The sequence below is a fragment of the Gorilla gorilla genome, chromosome 7 (assembly GCF_029281585.2).
Source record: "Gorilla gorilla gorilla isolate KB3781 chromosome 7, NHGRI_mGorGor1-v2.1_pri, whole genome shotgun sequence".
NCBI lineage: Eukaryota > Metazoa > Chordata > Mammalia > Primates > Hominidae > Gorilla > Gorilla gorilla.
The window spans coordinates 150477585-150498511 of NC_073231.2; the positions used below are offsets into that span (position 1 = coordinate 150477585).

At 49.3% G+C, this 20927-nt stretch overlaps 1 protein-coding gene across 8 annotated transcripts in view; it reads right to left on the reverse strand.

Moving 5' to 3' along the window:
- Window positions 1-20927, reverse strand: part of ARHGAP39 (Rho GTPase activating protein 39) — a 170047-nt gene that overhangs the window by 98366 nt on the left and 50754 nt on the right. For 2 of the 8 annotated variants that reach the window (XM_063709638.1, XM_055348585.2), the window contains exon 2: window positions 106-382. The exons of 5 other annotated variants lie outside the window; for them this stretch is intronic. The gene's annotated coding sequence lies outside the window, so the exon portion shown is untranslated. Of the gene's footprint in view, window positions 1-105; window positions 383-2216; window positions 2410-20927 lie in introns of all 8 variants that reach the window. One more of the 8 variants, XM_063709635.1, reaches the window with a different exon arrangement.

Genomic DNA, 20927 nt, shown 5'->3' on the forward strand with positions numbered 1-20927 from the left:
GTGTCTTCAGCTACATGAGTTGCAAACTCTAGGTTTGAGACCACATTGCTCTTCTCGGTATCTTCTGTAACGGAAGGTTTTTCCCTTTTCCCAGTCACCACTCACCCTGCTGCCTGATCAGGGGCAGCCTCAGCCTAAGGCGGAGCTGCACCAATGGCGACACCTCAAGAGCAGACCCGCAGGCTCCAGCAGGGCTGAGGAAGAGCACGGCCGTGAGACCTCCAGGGCTTGGCTGGATGGGCCCTGGCAGACGTTGGAGCTGCAGCAGGCTGGGGAAGGCCAGGGAGAGTGGGGCTGGGGACAGGCGAGTGTGAGGGGCTTATCCTGCATGAGCTACCCAAAAGCAAGTGTGGTTTCAGAAGTCCGAGCTTTGGAGACAAACCTGAAAGACATCAGCAAACAGATTCAACCCTGTGAAATTATATTTTTCTTGATCAACAAAAGTAGCAGCTTTGTGTGGTACACCGGGTGATGGCATTGACAGCAATGAGCGCCTCTGCCCGGGGGCCTGGGGCCAGACCTGTGCTGGCAGAGGGTGGAGAGGACGAGACTCGGGCGGGGCTGCGACAGGAAGAGGAGGAGGGCGCTGGGTGGTGGCCGGGGGACTTGAAGCTGCAATAGTGTCGGTGTGTGCAGAGGGGACGGCCCTGTGGGAAGTGTTGGGGGACTTGCTGGGGGCACATCCTGAGGGATGGCAAAGGCGGCACCTCCCAACTGTGAGTCCAGGTGCAGCACAATGCAGGGGCAGGGGACACTGTGGGGGGCCCTGGGGGCTGATTCTAGCCCCAAACACCACAAGGGCAACTTCTTACTGAGAGACAGGCAAGGCTGAACCCCAGCCCCAACAGGCCCCTGGCAATGGTGTGGGACGAGCCCAGATGCCAACACCAGGCATCCCAGCAACATGCTTGAGGCCCAGAGCACACGAGCCGAACAGGAACCGGCAGGCCTGGTCAACAGCAGTGGCCTGGTGCCCCAGCCCCAGCTAGGCCCCCACCCGGTACCGTCCAGCTCCTCCTCACTGCCCCACCACAACTCATGTGCTCGCCCAGGCACAGGTGCCCTTTCCTGAAAAATGTTAGATGGGAGGTAAAGTTTTGAAACCATGCCTGTCTGGAAATGTCTTCATTCTACCTTGACAACAGATGGACTATTCGGCTTCATCAGGGTCATTCTGTCACAATTTTGAAAGTGCTTCCTGGTTCTTCAGCCCTACGGTGGCTAAGAAGCGCCCCAGCCCTGGCCCCCAGCTTCTGCAGCCTCCCAAGGGTCTGGTCTCACCCACTGTGCTGAGCACGCAAGCCCAACGTGCCTGGTGACATGGTGTCCCCTCTGTCCTTTTCCTAGAACTCCAGTGACCGAGACACTGAGCTTCCTAGACTCTGCTCTTCATTTCCTATTTGCTGTGGTGTGAATGAATGTCCCCCGCCAAATGCGGATGCTAGACCCAGAACCCCATGTGACAGTGTTAAGAGGTGGCACCACTAACCCCACCCCAGGGGGTGATCACGTCCTGAGGGCCTGGACTTTCCCTCTCTTTCGCTAGGTGAGAGGTGCCAGTGAGGAGCTGGCCCTCCTCAGACGCCGACCGGCCAGGGCCTTGCTCACGGACTTCCCAGCCTCCAGAACTGTGAGAAGTAAGTTTCTGTTGTCTATAAATTACCCATCTGTAATAGGCCAATCTTGCATTGCTATAAAGCAATACCTGAGACTGTAATTTATAAAGAAAAGGGGTTTAGTTGCCTCATGGTTCTGCAGGCTGTACAGGAAGCATGGCACCAACATCCCTTGGCTTCCAGGGAGGCCTCAGGTAGCTCTGACTCATGGCGGAAGGCCAGCAGGAGCAGGTGCCTCACATGGCCAAAGCAGGGGCAAGAGGGGGCAGTTGCTGCCCACGTTTAAATGACCAGATCCATCTCGCATGAGCCAGAGCCAGAGCTCACTCATCGCCAAGGGGGTGGGCCAAGCCATTCATGAGGGATCCACCCCCATGATCCAAACACCTCCCGCCAGACCCCGCCTCCAACACCGGGGATTATATTTCGACATGAGATTTGGGCAAATATCCAACCATCCCACCAGTCCAGGGCACTCAGCTGCAGCAGCAGGAACGGACGAGGCCCCATTTCTTGCCTGTCCTTCTGCCCTTCTTTCTAGTAGGCTGCACCCTCGTCACTCATCTTCCAACCCTCGAGTTCTCATTCCCGCCATCACACCTTTAACTGCCAAGCATTTTTTCTGTTCTCTGAATATCCCTTTCTTTACGCCATCTGCCCTGTTTCACGGGTGTGATATGCTCTCGTTCCTGAGGATAATCACAGTATCTGATGCTCTTCTCTGTGAAGAGTCTCTGTCTTCTGCAAGTTGAAGTTGGTCTGTGTCCTTCCTGTTGGAAGCTTGACTCTGAACCTGTCGAGGTGGATGGGGCCAGGTCAGTGCAGTGCAGCTGGGCCATCTGTCGGGGTCCCTGGTGTAAGCACCTCTGGGTCTCCCTTGGCAGTTGGATCCCCCAAAGAAACCTGTGCAGAGGGAAAGGCCTGGCTGCCATCCCATTCTGGGCAGGGAACTTCCAGCTTCACCTCGGCCAGAGCCCCAATACCAACATCTCCTATTTTCCTGTAACCTTTTTCCAGAGAAAGGGCCTCCACACCGGGCAGGGCAACTGTCAGTGTCAAGAACTGAGAGCAAGAGTCTAGGACCCAACTGCTTTTCAAACAGCCGGTGACTGGGCCTCCGTATCTCAGCTGCCACCTCTGAGAAAGCCAGGGCCATGATTCTGAGCCCTCAGGTAAAGCTGGTGACTGGGACTCCGTATCTCAGCTGCCACCTCTCAGAAAGCCAGGGCCGTGGATTCTGAGCCCTCAGTTGAAGCCAGTGCGACGTGCACTGGTTCTCACCCTGTGAGCCCCCTTGCCACTGCCCTGCCCTCCTGGGTCTGCCAGGACCATCACTGCCCCTCCTGGAGCTTCTGACCCCCAAAGTGCTGATTCTGCTTTCTTTTTTCCACCCAAGTCACATCCTGGTGAACTTTTATTTCTAAAACAGTTTCACTGCAGTATAAGTTGCACACCTTAAGATCCATGCACTGTGAGTACACAATTCAGTGACTGCTATAAGTTCACAGAACAGGCACCGTCACCCTCCAGGAAAGCCGCGGAGCCCACCTCCCGTCACTTGTCCAGAGCACCGTCATCCTGCAGGAGAGCTGCAGAGCCCACCTCCTGTCACTTGTCCAGAGCCTGCAGCCCCTCTTCCAGCTGCACTGGAGCAGCCTGTGACTGATCAACCTCAAAGCATGTCGACAAACCCTCACTGCCTCTGCCTGGTGGCCTCAGCGTGCACGAGGACTGAGTGTCAATGAGTGGTGGGCTTGCCTGGTGGAACTGGCGAATCGAGGGGTACAGTGGGCTGCGCCACAGGGCAGAGCCGGGTCTGGGCCTGGGCCGTCAGTCTCCTGCCCCAGGGGTTCCGGTGGGCTCATGGGCAGTTGCCTCACCCAGACAGGGCAGCAGGATTGCCACCAACTGGCCAAACACACTCTCCAAAGCGCCATCTCCCCAGGCAGCGCTGCACATCAGGTGACGGCCCCACAACCGCCCAGACAATTGCCCTGAGCCTGAGGCCGGGCAGGGACTCAGCACATTTCTCACAGACCCAAACCCACACTCTAAAAATGCTGTCAAAGAGAAAATACTCCAACAATCATGTTTCACGATCAAGATATATTTTACTTATTTTTCATTTAAGAGGTGAATTATGAATCCAGCTCAAGAAATCTTCCGGGCCATGCTCAGTAGGCCAAGACCTGCCTAAGCAACATAGTGAGACCCCATCTCTATAAATTTCTTTTTTTAATTAGCCAAGCAAGGTGGCTTGTGCCTGTAATCCCAGCTTCCTGGGAGGCTGAGGCAGGAGGATCACCTGAGCCTGGGGAGGTGGAGGCTGCAGTGAGCTGAGATCCACCACTGCACTCCAGCCTGGGTGACACAGCAAGACCCTGTTTTCTTTTTTTTTGTTTTTTTCTGTTTTTAAAAAGAAAGGCCAGGCGCAGTGGCTCACGCCTATAATCCCAGCACTTCAAGAAGCTGAGGCAGGTGGATCACGAGGTCAGGAGATCGGGACCATCCTGGCCAACATGGTGAAACCCTGTCTCTACTAAAAACACAGAAAAATTAGCTGGGTGTGGTGGCATGTACCTGTAATCCCAGCTACTTGGGAGGCTGAGGCAGGAGAATCGCTTGAACCTGGGAGGCAGAGATTGCAGTGAGCTGAGATCACGCCACTGCACTCCAGCCTGGCGACAGAGTGAGACTCCGTCTCAAAAAAAAAAAAAGAAAAAGAAAAGAAAAATTGGAATGTCCAGTTGGCAAAAAAAGAAAAGAAATCTTCCATAATGCCCAAAATTTCAAAGCCCAGCTACTAATTCAAAGCTAAATGCTTTGTAGTTAACTATGAATTTCATGGAGTTTACTTTCAAGTCACACTACATTTTCTTAAAGTGGTCCTTCATAACATGGACCATGAGAACAAAAAAAATTTGAAATTTGGGCCCCATTGAATCTTAACAGATAGAGTCTTGCTCTGTCACCCAGGCTGGAGTGCACTGGTGATTGCAGATCCTGCAGCCTCCACCTCCAGGGCTCACTCCTATCTCAGCCCCCAGAGCAGCCAGGACTACAGCGCATACCACCATGCCTGGTGAACCTATATTTGAGTCTTAAATTTAATCCATAATCAGCACACAACAGGAAAAGCTGCCTCTCCACATGAGATTTAAAAAGATACATGAATACAAGTTCTGCAGTCAGTTGTAACAAACTGCAGAGAGGAAAACAAAACTTCTTACCCAATTAACGGGAAAGACAAACCAAATATAAAGATGTCATCAGACTGAAAGGAGCCCTCTGTGCCCATGAAGGCAATCTAATCAGTGCCTTTCAGTCCCTGAGCCACTGGGCTCCCGGGAACTCCAGGCCTCTGCAGGCGCAGTCTCCACTCCTGTCTGGAACTCCAGGCCTCTGCAGGCGCAGTCTCCACTCGGCTCCCGGGAACTCCAGGCCCTGTGCGGGTGTAGTCTCCACTCCTGTCTGGAACACTTCCCTGCACATTCTGGCCTTGGGTAACTTCTGTCTCTCCGTCAGGACTAAGCTCACACATTCACTTCTTGGGGAAACATTCTTGAATCCCTAATCTAGGGGTTCCCACAAAGGATTCTGGTGATATTGTAAAATGTGTGCTTGGTCTTCATCCCACCCTGGCACGCAGCTCCTAAAATGCTTAGAATCTCCATGGTTATGTTGTTTTGTACACTAGTGAGTTGACTCAAGACTGCAGCCCCTAGGTGGCTTGAGGATGGGGTAGGTCACCAGAAAGACCAACGCACGATTAGAGGGGTGGATTTTCAGCTGCACTCCCCATGGGGGGAGGGGAAAGAGGCTGAAGGTTAAGTTGGTCACCAACGGTTTAAGCAATCATGCCTATGTAATGATGCTTCCATAAAACCCCAAAAGGACAGCGTTCAAGAAGCTTCCAGAGAGCTGAACACATGGGGGGAGGTTTCTGGAGAACAGTGCACCTGGGGAAGGCATGGAAGCTCCAGGCCCTTTCCCCACACCTCACCCTACGCTTCTCTTCATCTGTATCCTTTGTAATATCCTTCATGATAAACATCAATGTAAGCTTCCCAAAATTCTATGAGTCACTCTTGAAAATTAGTCAGACCCAAGGAGGGGGTGTGGGAACCCCGATTTGTACCTGGTTGGTCAGAGCTCGGGTGAATTATCCCTGGGCTTGTGATAGGCACTGGAAGTGGGGGCGGTCTTGGGGAGCTGAGCGCTTACCCGGTGGGATCTGAGTCTCCCGCTAGGTAGACAGTGTGGAGACTGAATTAGAGGGGGGCTGAGGCTACCGCCAGGTAGACAGTATGGGGACTGAATTAGAGGGGGCTGAGCACTTACCCGGTGGGATCTGAGGCTACCACCAGGCAGACAGTGTGAGGACTGAATTAGAGGGGGGCTGAATCTCCTGCCAGGTAAGACAGTGTGGGGACTGACTTAGAGGACACCCAGCTGGTGTCTGCTGTGGGACTGATTTGTGGCTGGTATGGAGAAACCCTTCTTGGTGACCACAGGTAGAGAATTCTGTGTTGATTCTTATGGGGTGAGTGCAGAAGAAAAACTTCTTAAAACTCAATACTCAGCTAATTTTAGTGGAGGATTAGCAATAAGAGCGGGAAAGGGGTAGGAAAATGTAAACTCACAATTGAACTGCCTGGGTTGGTTTGTTTTGTTTTTACTGAGGGACTAGGGGGAGGAGTACAGAAGGAATAAAAAAGATGACAAAAGGAAGAAACTGTGGGGTCTGCAGGAACCCTACACACCAGGCCAAGCTCCCGACAGCCCCAATCCTCCCTGCGATGCAGGCGATGTGAAGATGCCCAGGAGGGCGGGACGCCTGGTACATCAGAGCAGATGCTAACACAGACACAGCATTACCAAACCCCATTTTCACTTCTGCAGGATAAAGTATGCATAACATCTGCTAGCTCTGCACACTTGCATCTTTAACCAAACTAGCTTTGTACATGTTTAAAGGACCAAGGTGGTTCCCAGCCCTGGAGCATCACCGGGGTGACACTCCCGCACCCCAGGCTCAGCACCCTCCATTTACCACCTTGTTTTGGTAAGGAACATTTCAGTCACTTCCAGAAAAAAGATGCCTGAGGTCTTTGATAGTTTCAAAGGGTAAAGAATACTACAAAGGAAATCACTTTCCATCAGAATTTTGAACTTACTGCTTCACAGACTTCCAAACTCCAGAACTGCTATTAAGAAGCCCAAAGTTATTCTGACCCTCAATCCTGGAATGCAATCTGTGTCTTTCTGGAAGCTTTCCGAATCTTCAATCTGTTCTCAGGGTCTAGGATTTCCAGACGCCGTGTCTTTGTGTCTTTGTACCAGTCTGCTTTCACACAGTGAGTGGGTGTCTGGTGGACTCTGGGACATTTTGTTCAGTGACTTTCTCTCATTGATGTTTCTTCCATCTCATTCCTAAAACTTTTACTATCCAGGTACTGGACTCTCTAGACTGGTCCTTGAATATTCTTTTCTCCTATTCTCCAACTCCAAATTTTTGCTCTATTTTCTGAGAGATTCTCAACTTTATCTTGCAACCCATGCTTCTGTTTAGTCTTTTTTTTCTTTTGAACCCTACAAAGATTATTTCATTGCTGGGCGTGGTGGCTCACGCCTGTAATCCGAGCACTTTGGGAGGCTGAGATGAGCGGATCATGAGGTCAAGAGATCGAGATTATCCTGGCCAACATGGTGAAACCCGGTCTCTACTAAAAATACAAAAATTAGCTGGGCATGGTGGCGGGTGCCTGTAATCCCAGCTACTCAGGAGGTTGAGGCAGGAAAATCACTTCAACCCGGGAGGCAGAGGTTGCAGTGAGCGAAGGTCATGCCACTGCACTCCAGCCTGGCAACAGAGCGAGACTCCGTCTCAAAAAGCAAACAAACAAAAAACAATTATTTCATGCAATGTTTATAGACTTAGAGATGTGTTTACATTTCGCTAACCATTTCTTTTTGCATCTCTCTCTCTTTTTTTTTTTTTTTTTTAGACGGTCTTGCTCGGTTGCCCAGGCTGGAGTGCAGTGGCACCATCATGCCTCACAGCAACCTCAAACTCCTGGGCTCAAGTGACCCTCCTGGGTAGCTGGGACCACAGGTGTGTGCCACCCACACGTGGATATTTTTCTTTCTTTTTTTTTTTTAGAGAGGGGTCTTGCTATGTTGCTCAGGCTGGTCTTGAACTCCTGGCCTCAAGTAATCCTCCTTCCTCAGCCTCTCAAAGTGCTGCAATAACAGGCATGACCCACCACGCCCAGCTCATTCTTTCCTTTTAAAACATTTTTCCTTCTTCCTGAATCCTGTCTTTTAGAAGCATCTTTAATGATGGTCTGTTGGTAGTAAACTCTGTTTTATCTGAAAATGTCATTTCACCCTTGATGTTAAAAGATAATTTTGTTGGATGCTCAATAGGTTCCTTCTCTCAATATTGAAGATGAACACCACAGTCTTCTGGCTTTCTCTGCTGCTGAGAAGGCAGCCGGCCGTCTGTACTGCTGGCACTGCCCTGGATGACCTCTCTCCTACCTCTGGTTGCTTTTAAAATCTTCTCCTGGTCTTTGGTGTTTTGGAGCTTTCCTATGATGTGTGTCCACATGGATTTCTTTCATTTAACCTGTTTAAAATATACTGCGTTTCCATTACCTAGGGACTCAAATCTTTCATCAGTTACAGAATATCCTTCAGCCAACGGCTCTTCAAATACTGCCTCTTCTCCATTCTATTTTCCCCTTCTGGGGCTGAAATCAAATGTATCTTAAACTTTTGCATTCTATCCTCTGTGTCTCAACCAACTTCTCTGTCACTTTCCCCGTCTTGTTAACTCTTGGCTGCATTCTTAAAAAATGTCTTCCAGTTCACAAAGTTTCTCTCAACTGTACATAATCTGACATTTAACCTATTGATTGGTCTCTTGCAAATCTTCCTGATCACTCCTGCTGATCTCTTGTTTTCTGCTCATCTTCATGTTCTTTTTCACTTTTTAAGTCCCTAGTACCCCAATTTTCGAGACTTTTGAGTGTTCTGTAGCACAAACAGCATGAATCCTTAGCTTCCCTCACTGCCGACATGGAATCTGGCTTTCTCGGATCTGCTCAGTAAATGATCACTCACCCATCTGCTTCCCAGCTTCCAGAACTTCACTACTGTCTTCTCTCCCACTTCACCCATTCCCTGTGAGTCTGACTTTTTAAAACATCACTTTGCTGTTCACTTAGCAAAGGCTTGGGAAAGAGTGACACTGCATTTGTGTTCACTCTGCCACCCTTACCTGGAAGCCAGTATGCTTTTTTAAAAAATTACCTTCGGCATGGGCCAGGAGCGGTGGCTCACGCCTGTAATCCCGACACTTTGGGAGGCCGAGGCAGGTACATCACTTGAGGTCAGGAGTTTGAGACCAGTCTGGCCAACATGGTGAAACTCCACCTCTACTAAAAATACAAAAATTAGCCGGGCATGGTGGTACATGCCTGAGTCCCAGCTGCCTGGGAGGCTGAGGCAGGAGAATCACTTGAGCCCGGGAGGTGGAGGTTGCAGTGAGCTGAGATCGCGCCACTGCACTCCAGCCTGGGCGACAGAGCAAGACTCCGTCTCAAAAAAAAAAAAAAAAAAAAGAAAGAAAGAAAGAAAAGAAATATTTTTGAATTAATTTAAATTTCATTTCTATCACAAAAATTATTTCAAAATATAAAAAAAGAACTTCTTAAATCATCATCTGTTAACATTAACCATATTACAGGTACACCCCACAGATGTCTTCCTGGTCAACATTTCTTGGTAGAGCATCTTTTTATTTTTGACAGTTTATAAGTTCACAAACCATATGATTCTTCCAATATGTATTCCTGTCAATGGTTGCCATGGTAAATTTTGTATTTACATCAAAAAACAAAACCAACATTTTAACAAAATGAAGTGCAGGGGAGAAAAAAAAATCCTCAAGTTGCATTTCAGATACAAGTAGAAGACGCCACAATCACACACGTGGATGTGAGCAGAGCACGTGCTGCGTGGATGATGCTGACACAAACAGGCCTCTCAATGTCACCCTGGGAAAAGCAACAGTGAAAGCTTCACCTTGGCTGTCCAGTGTCAGGAAGCCGCATTTAAAACATTAACATCCTCACATGATAGCCTGTTTCTTGTATAAAGGGTGTTTGTTACACGGATGTTTTGTCTTAGGAAACTGGTTGCACTGACACATAATAATTTACTGGCTTTTCCTATTTAACATGAAAAAGACAGCATTTTCATGCAAGATGTCTGGTTTTTAAGAATGGGTTACGGATGCAAGAACTACCCTTGCTCTCTGTAGAATATATTACAAGCGACATGCAGAAAATATGGAAAACCATTTCTGCCAAAAGCCAGATCGAGTAATCTATGCTATTTTAGAAGCTCCATGACACCAGGGATTGGCTAAACACAAACACGTTCAAACAAGCACCCACCTGTTTTTGGACTCTCGCGTGGCTCAGTTGCACATGGGGGACTGACAGGGACAGTTTTCATGGCACATGATGTGGTTTGGCTCTGTGTCCCCACCCAAATCTCATCTTGTAGCTCCCATAATTCCCACATGTTGGGGGAGCGACCTGGTGGGAGATAATTGAATCATGGGGGTGGGTCTTTCCCGTGCTGTTTTCGTGATAGTGAATGAGTCTCACGAGATCTGATGGTTTTAAAAATGGGAGTTTCCCTGCACAAGCTCTCCTCTTTGCCTGCTGCCACCCAGGTAAGACGTGACTTGCTCCTCCTTGCCTTGCACCATGATTGTGAGGCCTCCCCAGCCATGTGGAACTGTAAGTCCATTAAACCCTTTTTCCTGTATAAATTACCCAGTCTCAGGTATGTTTTTATCAGCAGCTTGAAAACAGACTAATACAGCACACTTACAAAGCAACACTTCAACATAGATTTAGCAGAAACAACAAAAAATGTCGCAGCACTGCAGTAAAGAAGTGTTTTCCCGATAAATACCCATTAGGTATTAGATAAGCATCCCATAAAACATTGTTGAAAACGAAGCCGAGTTTTCGATTCACACAGTTGTCTGTTTTAACCTCTCTAAATCCTGATCAATAGCCATTAGGTATTAGATAAGCGTCCCACGAAACACTGTTGAAAACGAAGACACGTTTTCCGATTCACACAGTTAGTTGTCTGTTTTAACCTCGCTAAATGCTCTGTTCTAGTTGCTTTCATTTCGTCAGACCCTAGTACATAGAAATCAACATTGTGAGGGTCCCACTCTTCATCTATACGGACATTACTCTATTTCTTCTTTCCTACAATAATAAAATGTACACTCAACTAGATATTTTAATTTCTCATCTGCCTGGGCCCATCCCAGCACCAGCTCTTGCAGAGGTGTTCCAGGAGGTGACATCTGAAAGCTTTCATCCACCATCCACCTGTTCTGCCACAGGATCATGGGCGGAAAGACCACACCAGCTTCTGGTTCTCAGGTTCTAGTCTATGGCATCTGGGACCCTGGGGCACCGGTCTCTGGCCCTCAAGGCACCAGAGGACGGGAAAGGAGAGGAAGACACTATTAAATTCTTTATGGAATGAAAATTAATTCTTTATGTTGTATAACCGGCTGCTACAATCTGTCAAGCAGAAATGAGACAACATGGAGATGCAGACGCAGGCAGATGATGATGGGCTGGTAAAGCGAAGCTGACCACCAAGACCCCACCATGCTCACATCGAGGAAGAACGCAGTGGTGCCCAGGTGGCCAACTCCTGAGGCGGGAGCTCAGGCAGGACCCTGGCAGCACCACCTGACCTGTCTCCTGGCATCCCCTCAGCTCTCCTGCGTTCTGCCCATCACTCCACCCCAGGACTCCATCCTCCCACACCCCTCAACTTCCAGCTTAGACTCAGCCTCTGTCGGCCTCCGCCAAAAGCAGAGCCTGAGACAAGGATGTGGCTTCACGGGCTCTATTTAGGAGGGGAGCTCAGGAAGAAGAAATGCAGACCCAGGATGCACCCAAGCTCCTGCCACAGTCTGAGCTGGCCCCACAGGTACCCAAGAGTGTCCTCTGAAGCCAGTGCATTTACCCATCATGCAAGGAGAGGGGGACATCCCATCACAGTGCAGCCACGAGGAGGAGGGGTACCTGCCACAAGCTCCGGGTGGGCCACTGCAGCCACCCACTACCTCATCCTTGGCCTCTCAGCATACCCACCTGCAAATCCAAACCTGGAGAGACAAAACTCTCAGAACCACACCCAGGCTACATAGATCTGTGCGCAACAGATGTATGTTGCTTTAAGAGGTTAAATCTGTGGTGGTTTGTTATGGCAGCAATAGAAAACTAACACAGATGTGGCTTACACCTCTGATCTCAGCACTTTGGGATGCTGAGGCAGGCTGATTGCTTGAGTGCACAAGTTCAAGACCAGCCTCAGCAACATGAGACCTCGTCTCTATTAAAAATCAAAACAAACAAAGATAAAAATTGGGCTGGGTGCAGTGGCTCAGGCCTGTTAATCCCAGCAATTTGGGAGGCAGAGGTGGGTGGATGACCTGAGACCAGGAGTTCAAGATCAGCCTGGCCAACATGGTGAAACCCTGGCTCTACTAAAAATACAAAATATTAGCCAGGCATGGTGGCGGGCGCCTGTAGTCCCAGCTACTCAGGAGGCTGAGGCAGGAGAATTGCTTGAGCCTGGGAGGCAGAGGCTGCAGTGAGCTGACATCATGCTATCACACTCCAGCCTGGGTGACAGAGTGAGACTCCGTCTCAGGGGGAAAAAAAAGATAAAAATTAAAAAAAAAAAAAAATTAGCCAGGTGATATAGTTTGGCTCTGTGTCCCCACCCGAATCTCACCTTGAATTGCAATAATCACCACGTGTCATGAGAGGGACCTAGTGGGAGGTAATTGAATCATGGGGACGGGTCTTTCCTGAGCTGTTCTCATGACTGTGAATAAGTGTCATGAGATCCGATGGTTTTATAAGAGGGCAGTTCCCCTGTACACACTCTCTTGCTTCCCCTTTGCCTTCTGCCACGATGGTGAGGCCTCCCCAACTGCGTTGAACTGTGAGTCATCTAGACCTCTTTCCTTTATAAATTACCCAGTCTCGGGTATGTCTTTATTAGCAGCACGACAACAGACTAGTACATCAGGTGTGATGGCTCATGCCTGTGATCTCAGCTACTTGGGAGGCTGAGGCAGGAGGATCCCTTGAGCACAGGAGATTGAGGCTGCAGTGAGCCGACATCACACCACTCCACTCCAGTCTGGGCAACAGAGCAAGACCCTGTCTCAAACAAGCAAACAAAACAACAATAGAAAATTAACACCAAGGTCTTCCTCCTCCTCAGGAAACTTCTGCTGTCAATGATCCCTTGTCTCTTCTGTAGAGTAGCCCTCCCCCTCTCCACTGGCCTTCCTGCCAGTATTTAACATGTTCTTATCTCCACCGTATAAAGAGATGGTGTGGTGGCTCACGTTTGTAATCGTAGCACTTTGGGAGACTGAGGTGAGTGGACTGCTTGAGCTCAGGTGCTTGAGACCAGCCTGGGCAACATGGCAAAACCCTGTCTCTACAAAAAAATTGCCAGGCATGGTGGTGCACACCTGCAGTCTCAGCTACTTGGGAGGCCGAGTGGGAGGACTGCTTGAGCCCGGGAGGCAGAGGTTGCAGTGAGCTGTGATCATGCCACTGTACTTCAGCCTAGGCGACAGAGCCAGACCCAATCTCAAAAAGAAAAACAAAAGAAAAAAATAATCACACAGAGAGACTGGTGCCCAGCTCTCTGCCCCTCCACCCACCACTTTGGTTCTCACCCCGCATGTCCCCACAGTTCCTTTGACGAAGTGGCCTCCATCTCCTCACCTTCCCCTGGGGCCTCAACTCTGACACTCTGGTCTATGCCTCCACTCGACTGAAATCTCCAGTGACTTACAAGACACTAAACTGAATCCAGAGGATTGTACTCAATGTTACTAAAGGACCAAGACTTCTTAGATTCAACAACCAAAGGACGTGTGATAGAAGAAAAACAAAGTACTGGGATTACATGTGTAACCACCATGCCTAGCTTGTCCTTTCACCTTCTTAATGGTGTATTTTGAAGCATAAAGGTTATGAATTTTGATAGAAAGTCTATTTTGCTATTGTTTTTCACCCAATATGATGGCTAGGGAAAAAAAGAAAGGCAATGTTTTAAAAGGGAGAAAAAAAATAAGTCACACAAAAGTGTTGGCGAGAATGTGGAGAAACAAGAGCCCTCGTACACTGCAAGTAAGAACTCACTTTGGAAAACAGTTTGGTAAAAATCTACCACGTGACCCAGCAATTCCACTCCCAGGAATCTACTCGGGAGACATGAAGTCACAAATGCACAGTGAGACCCGGACATGCACATTCCCAGCAGCACCATTCACAGGAGCCAAACACAGCACAGCCCCACGTTCACCACCAGACGATGGGGGAGAAAAGACGGTGGACCCACTCAATGCGATGCTTCAGCCATAGAGAGGGATTGGCTCTAAGGCTAAAAGAGCCCTCCAGAAACCCTGGAGAAAGTGTTTTAAAAAACAAAAGAAAGCAGGCAACAAAGTCAGACACAAAAGATGACATATTGTAGGATTCCATGTCCATTAAGTGACCGGGAGTGGCAGATCGGCAGAGATGGAGGTGGCTACGAGGCGGGGCTGGGCACAAAGCAGCAGCATCTTCTAGGTGATGGAAACGCTCGACAGGAGGTGATGGCTGCACGACTCTACAAATTTACTAAAAACCATGGGATTATATACTTGAAACGAGTGAATTTTTTATATATAAATTATACCTCCATAATTGAAACACTGCCAAATGCACGTCGGCTCGTGGCGGTGCCCCTTCCGGCTTCCACCATGCATTTCTGAGCTCTGAGTCACTTGAAGCGGCATCTGAGGCCTTCTCTCACTACAGGCCCTTGGGAGCAGTGCAGTCTGCAGGACTTCATCATCAACCCAGGCCAAAGCACGTCCCTGTCCGTGACTTCGCACCTGGCCTTTCAGCACCAGGTGTCTGCACAGCTCTCGGCTGCACCTGCACTCTGAGTCATTGCAGGCACCAAACCCAAGCCCTGTACCTTCACCCTACACCTGAGCCCCTTCCTCATGAGCTGTGCTGCCTCCTCAGAACTCAATTTCATCTCATCAGACTCTGCCCCTAGCAGGTCCTCTGCTCCATGCTGCCACACCCTGCCCAGTCAGTGCGCCCATTCAGGACAGAAGTCAGTCCTCGCAGGCTTGTCCCTGGGTGGCAGGTGACAGGCGCTGGGCCACGGCAGAGGGCACGTGTCAACCGCAGTCCCCGTGTTATCCAGGAGGAAGCAAAGAAAACACTGGGCATGTCCACGGTTAAACTGCAACTCTCTAACAAGAAGTGGGTCCTAAGCCTGGCTCTGCACAGCTCCAAAACCCCATCCCTCTCATACTCAGAGCTGCAGATGCCAGTGCAACCATGCGGAGAAGAAGCTGGATGAAGTCACAGCCATGAAACTCAGGCTGGAAGCTCTGGGACACTACATGAACTGAAGGCACGAGAACTCCAGGTGTCAAGGAGAGGCTGGCCATGAGGTCAGATGCCCAGCTGGGAACCAGCCCTGGGACACCACGCTCTCAATGATGGGTTCCGTGAGGGCAGGGCCTCCCCGCCTCACTGTGGTCTCTCCCGGCAGAGTCACTGATGGACTCCGTCAGGGCAGAGCCTCCCCGCCTCACTCTGGTCTCTCCCGGCAGAGTCACTGAAGGGCTCCGTGAGGGCAGGCCCTCCCCGCCTCACTCTGGTCTCTCCCGGCACAGAGTCCCATGAATGTCATCATCCCAGACGTGTTAGGAATGGAAGACATGACACGTAAAGTGCAAACATGAGGGATTCTTATCCTCTAGATAAAACCATCCCCAAACCCAGACATGCTCTCAGGAAGCAGAGAGATACACCTTGGATGGCAGAGGTTTATTTTGTGTGGAATCCCAACACTCAGGAAAGTCATAACCAAAGGGGCTGCCTGAGCGAGGCCAGGGCTGCAGGGGGAGCTGGGGGCAGCAGGGAGGACAGAGACACCTGCAGATGCTCCCGGATGGAGCTGGCCTTGCCTGGGTGCTGGTGCAAGGTATGCGGCGGCAACACAATCTTTAGGATGTCACTGTGTAACAACAGGGTAACACCCAGATGGCCCAGCTGGCTCTGTGGCTGAGGCAGGATAGCTAGAGAAGGTTACCACATTGAACACACCACCCCCTGACCAGCAACCACCTGCTGGGCGTCCCCCGGAGCTGCACTGGTCACCCCTCCCCACCGGTGGCACCAAATGTCCACCAGCAAGGACGGACACATCGCAAGCTCGGAGCCTGCTGGAGGAAGGGCACAGGCTGCCGGAGGGGATGTGGATGTTCTCTCTGTGCGGCCAGGGCAACAACCGCAAACGTGTTCAACAGGGAAGAGCACGTATGGACCAGGCCAACAGGGGGCCCCAAACAGGAGTGAGAACAAGGGCGCTTGTGTTGTTTCATCTGCAATAAAAGTGGTACTGGGAGTTGGCAGGAACAGAGAGGGGGAGGGGAGGGAGTGAAACTTTGTAGCACATGCCTTCTTGGCTTCTGTTTGTTTTTAATCCTGTGAAAGTATCGAGAGCCAAAAAACTAAATTTTAAAAAATCACCAAAAAAAGTGTGGAGAAAATAGAAAGAAATGAGGAATAGCAGGGACACCAAAAGAAAGAAGGCGAATCGGCTGCCTCTGAGAACAACTGGGGTGGGCACAGGCTGGCGGGCATGGAAGCCTCGTCCTTTCTGCACCACCGCACAATGTTAGAGCTCTGCGCCTGGGCTACCTTCATTAAAAGTGAAGTTCCTTCTCAGAAACCTACCTGAAAGCCTTGATTCTAAGAAAACAACGCCTCTCTGAGCCAAGGGCATGGGAACCTGCAGGAGACAGCCTGGTCCTGGTGAGACTCGCTGGGCCCAGAGTCCGAGCGGGCCATGGCCCTGGCACTGCACGTGAGGAAACAAGGCCTTGGGTTTTTCTCCACCACACTTGCTGCAGACAAGGGTCCGGGACCAGACATGCCCAGAGGGCCCCAGTGCCCTGTGGTTGGGGTGGTGTTTCCTTCTGTCTCTCTCCCTGATGGGGCACAGCTGGAGGCATCTGCTCTGCTCTGACCTTTTTTTTTTTTTTTTTTTTTTTGAGACGGAGTCTCGCTCTATAGCCAGGCTGGAGTACCACGACACCATCTCGGCCCACTGCAAGCTCCGCCTCCTGGGTTCACACCATTCTCCTGCCTCAGCCTCCCGAGTAGCTGGGACTACAGCCGCCCACCACCATGCCCGGCTAATTTTTGTATTTTTCGTAGAGACGGGGTTTCACCATGTTAGCCAGGATGGTCTCGATCTCTTGACCTCATGATCCGCGTGCCTCGGCCTCCCAAAGTGCTGGGATTACAGCCATGAGCCACTGCGCCTGGCCTGCTCTGACCCTTCTTAAAGCTCGAGCATGTGGCCCCAGTAAGAGCAGGGAAGGGACGAACAGCCCATCCTCACATGAAACCCGCAGACTGCTGTGTCAAGGTGGCATCCCTGTTCTCACCCTCACTGTGCAGAGTCCCTGAGACTTCCCCACAGGCACCATGGGCTTGAGTCCTGTGCTCACAATGTCCATGGCCCCAGAACATTCCCACAAGGAAAGGCTATCAGCAGCCTGCAGCCGCCCACCCTGCTGCCCACACTGCCCTGTGCACTGCTGTCAGCCACGCCTGAACAGAGACTCTCATTCTTCCTGAGGAAATGAAAACAAAACAGCAATGAAAACGACTTTACACCACATCAGGTCAGGACCTTTGGTGGGTGAGGGAAGGAATGACCAATCCAAGACAAGAAATGCTCGGGAGCTGGGGGACAGTCCTGGAGACCAATGCAGAATGCAGAGAAAGCAAGACGCCGTGCCAGGGGAGGGCAGCTGGAAGCCATGCATGCGTCCACGGGGACCCCAAGAGAGGGAACCAGAGGGAACAATGGAGAACAGTGTTTCCAAGCAAAAGTGCACCCATGTGCCAAGTACTGTACATAAAATAAGTCCATATCCAGACTCATTGCCCTGAAGGACTAAAAGCTACCAGAGACAAAAGACTGGAGGGCTGAAAACATGTATAAATTCCTGGTACAATTTCTACAAAATGGTGGAGAGTCTAATTCCCCTTCCTCTAGCACAGGTGGCCCTAAAAACTCACTCCTGGTACACACAATGGGGGACCTGTGACCTCAGAGGTTGGGCTCGAAAAGGGGGTAGAGCCTTCAGAGCCCTGAGCTGCCCTACCCTGAGGACGCCATGCTAGAACATCCACAAGATGGCACCAGCTGCTCCATGGCCCCAGCTGCTCCTCCAGGGCCCCAGCTGCTCTGGTTTCCCCAGCAGAAGCCCCAGACATGCCAGTAAGATGGCTCATCCCTAGCTCCTGTCTTGACTGTAGTCTCAGGAGACCCCATGCCAAGCTGCTCCTGAATTTCTGTTCCACAGAAACCAGGAGAGAGGATCATATACAACTATTTTAGGCCCCTACATTTTGGGGTAATTTGTTATCCAGCAAAAGTAACTGGAGCAATCTCCTACAAGGAAACAAGAGCTGAAGTTGTATCCAATCGCAGCACTCACAGACCCTCACTACAGAACTACTGAAGGGCTCGTTCCAGAAAGAAAACAGCCTAGGAGGAAACCATACTGAGCAAGGGCGATATCAGATATTGGAAACTCAATTTCTGGCTGTTTAAAAGCTTTTTATTCTGAAAGGTAGAGCAAGTTCCACTCAACAAGAACGACAACTGCCAAGGAGGGCTGCTCAGCCAGTGCCACTGTAGAGACGAGGCAAATGCAGAGCCAGCTCAACCCTAGCTTCGCAATGAATCTCTTGTGGAACTTTTAAAAACTCATTTTTTAAAGCTAGCTGAGCTGAATGACTTTGGGGTAAATAATGAAATTACGGCAGAAATCAAGAAGTTCCTTGAAACTAATGAGAACAATGATGCAGCATACCAGAATCTCTGGGACACAGCTAAAGCACTGTTAAGAGGGAAATTCATAGCACTAAATGCCCACATCAGAAAGTTAGACAGACCTCAAGTTAACAACCTAACATCACAACCGAAAGAATCAGAGAGGCAAGAGCAAATCAATCCCAAAGCTAAAAAAAGACAAAAAAATAACCAAAATCAAAACTGACCTGAAGGAAATCGAGACACAAAAATCCATTCAAAAGATCAATGAGCAGGAGTTGGCTTCTTGAAAAAATTAATAAGATAGATAGGCCACTAGCTAGATTAATAAAGAAGAAAAGAGAGAAGATCCAAATAAACACAATTAGAAATGACAGGCCAGGTGCGGTGGCTCATGCCTATAATCCCAGCACTTTGGGAGGCTGAGGTGGGCAGATCACGGGTCAGGGGATCAAGACCATCCTGGCTAACACAGTGAAACCCCATCTCTACTAAAAATACAAAAAAAACCCAATTAGCCAGGTGTGGTGGTGGGCGCCTGTAGTCCCAGCTACTCGGGAGGCTGAGGCAGGAGAATGGCGTGAACCCAGGAGGCAGAGCTTGCAGTGAGCTGAGATCGCGCCACTGCACTCCAGCCTGGGTGACCGAGCGAGACTCCATCTCAAAAAAATAAAATAAAATAAATAATAGAAACGACAAACGTGGCCAGGCACTGTGGCTCACATCTGTAATCCCAGCACTTTGGGAGGCCAAGGCAGATGGATCACTTGAGGTCAGGAGTTCAAGAACAGCTTGGTCAATGTGGTAAAACCCCATCTCCACTAAAAATACAAAAATTAGCTGGGTGTGGTGGCACATGCCTGTAATTCCAGCTACTTGGGAGGCTGAAATTGCAGTGAGCTGAGATTGCACCACTGCACTCCAACTTGGGTGACAAAATGAGACCAACTCAAAAAATAAAAAATAAAAAAAAAAGCAATGATGAAGGGAATGTTATCACTGACCCCACAGAAATAAAAATAACCATCAGAAACTACTATGAACACCTCTATGCACACAAACTAGAAAGCCTAGAAGAGACGGATAAATTCTTGGACATGCCTGTAATCCCAGCACTTTGGAAAGCCAAGGTAGGCGGATCACAAGGTCAGGAGTTCGAGACCAGCCTGGCCAACGTGGTGAAACCCTGTTTCTACTAAAAATACAAAAACCAGCCGGGCATGGTGGTGCACGCCTGTAATCCCAGCTACCTGGAAGGCTAAGACAGGAGAATTTCTTGAACCCAGGAGGCAGAGGTTGCAGTGAGCTGAGATTGTGGCACTGCACTGCAGCCTGGGCAATAGAGCAAGACTCTGTCTTGGAAAAAAAAGAAAAAAAAATTCCTGGACACATACACCCTCCCAAGACTGAACCAGGAAGAAACTGATTCCCTAAACAGACAATTAACAAGCTCCGAGATGGAATCAGTAATAAATAGCTTACCATCCAAAAAAAGCCTAGGACCTGATGGATTCACAGCCAAATTCTACCCGATGTACAAAGAAGAGCTGATACCATTCCTACTGAAACTATTCCAAAAAATTGAGGAGGAGGGATTCCTTCTCAACTCATTCAATGATGCCAGCATCATCCTGATACCAAAACCTGGCAGAGGCACAACAACAAAAAATATATATATTCAGGCCAACATCCTTGATGCACATTGATGCAAAAATCCTCAAAAAAATACTTGCAAACTGAATCCAGCAGCACATCAGAAAACTAATCCACCACAATCAAGCAGGCTTCATCCCCGGGATATAAGGTTGGTTCAACATATGCACATCAATAAATGTGATTCATCAAATAAATAGGACTAAAGACAAAAACCACGATTATCTCAATAGATGCAGAAAAGGGCTTCAATAAAATCCACAACTGCTTGTGTTAAAAACTCTCAATAAACCAAGTATTGAAGGAACATACCTCAAAATAATAAGGGCCATCTGTGACAAACCCACAGCCACATCATACTGAATGGTAAAAGCTGGAAGCATTCCCCTTGAAAACCAGCACAAGGATGCCCTCTCTCACCACTCCTATTAAACATAATATTGGAAGTCCTAGCCATAGCAATCGGGCAAGAGAAAGAAATAAAGGGCATCCAAATAGGAAGAGAGGAGGTCAAACTATCCCTGTTTGCAGATGACATGATTGTATATCTAGAAAACCCCATCGTCTCAGCCCAAAAGCTCTTTCATCAAATGAAGCTGATAACTTCATCAAAGTTTCAGGATACAAAAATCAATGTCCAAAAAATCACTA